The sequence below is a fragment of the Aplysia californica genome, unplaced genomic scaffold, assembly GCF_000002075.1.
Source record: "Aplysia californica isolate F4 #8 unplaced genomic scaffold, AplCal3.0 scaffold00553, whole genome shotgun sequence".
Classification (NCBI taxonomy): domain Eukaryota; kingdom Metazoa; phylum Mollusca; class Gastropoda; order Aplysiida; family Aplysiidae; genus Aplysia; species Aplysia californica.
In genome coordinates, this window is record NW_004797823.1 from 31,090 (window position 1) to 32,520 (window position 1,431).

The following is a 1,431-nucleotide window of genomic DNA, read 5'->3' on the forward strand; positions in this document are numbered from 1 at the left end:
GAGGTTATATAAGAGACATGACTCAAGTTTGTCTCGTTGTGTTAGTAAATCTGGGGCAGCTGGCATCGATACACCGAGCGTAGAGAGAGGAATCAACTATAGGTTGCCTAAACGTTTTTACCTTTTTTGTCTCTCTTCTCCTCATCATTGCCTTTCTCACCCTGCAACAGAGTATAGGCCACCAACAAACACTTCCCATCCTTTCCTAACCTGGTCTCCCATGATCCTATCACTACGCTACACTCACCCTTATCCCTTTCTTAGTCTCTCAAGCCTCTTCTCAACCCTATACCTCTTGTCTCCCCTGTCCCCTCTTTCCACCCCGTTCGCCCCTCACAACCACCGCCATTTCCCCCTATAAAAAGAAACAATTTTACCCAGTGATCCCTGAAAACTCGAACCCGTCAGACCTGTCTCTCCTTCTGGCCTTCCAGTGACGTGACGTGGCCTTTCCAGGCCTCAACTATCTACTAATGAATCTTCGTACTCTGGCGTTTTGGCTGCCCCTCCAGAATTCTCACCCATATTGATTTCCCCGAAAGTGCGATGATTTTATTTCAATCTGTCCACCAATCTTTTTCTTACAGATTTCTTTCTTTCTTTCTTTCAGAAAACTAACCAGGTCAAACCGCTACCAACGACAATGAGTTCAAAAAGTTATAGTCCAGCTGCAAATGGATATTTAAGAATAACAAAATGAAAGACAAAAAGTACATAAATCTCGAGATCTCAAAGATATTCTATTTTCATTTAGCGTTAAGTACAAACATGATCACACTATATTATGCTAGCACACTTACGCACACATACACACACAAACACACAAACACACAAACACACAAACACACAAACACACACACAAACACACACACACACACAAACACACACACACACACACACAAACCCACAAATAAACATCCACATAACCAAAATACAAAAACAGGGTTTAACCTTTGCCTCAATATCTAAAGGTGGTGGGCGTGGTAAAATTAGTCAGATGTCCTTGGCGTGTATACCTCAGTCTAGACGTCCGATTCGATGAGCTTAGCCCACGAGCTGGCTGGTTTATCTGATTGCGACTCCTAAGTTTGTAAAGAGCGGCAAACTCAGAGACAGTTGCTGTTTTTAGCGTTTCCTCTTTGAACAGATCAAAATTGCATTCCCGTATCCATCCATCTATTCCATCTTAAAACACACATTTTACTTTCTATAGCTTATCCTGTAATTGCTATCGTACGCTGTTCATTCTGATCAAACTTTATCAGTCCTCATCGTCACATGTGAACGTCACAAACAAACAAACGCACATACACACTTATTCACACATACACATTCACATACTAACACGAACACACCCACACACACACACATGCACGCACACACATACACGTGCGCACACTCACACACACACACACACACTCACACACACAC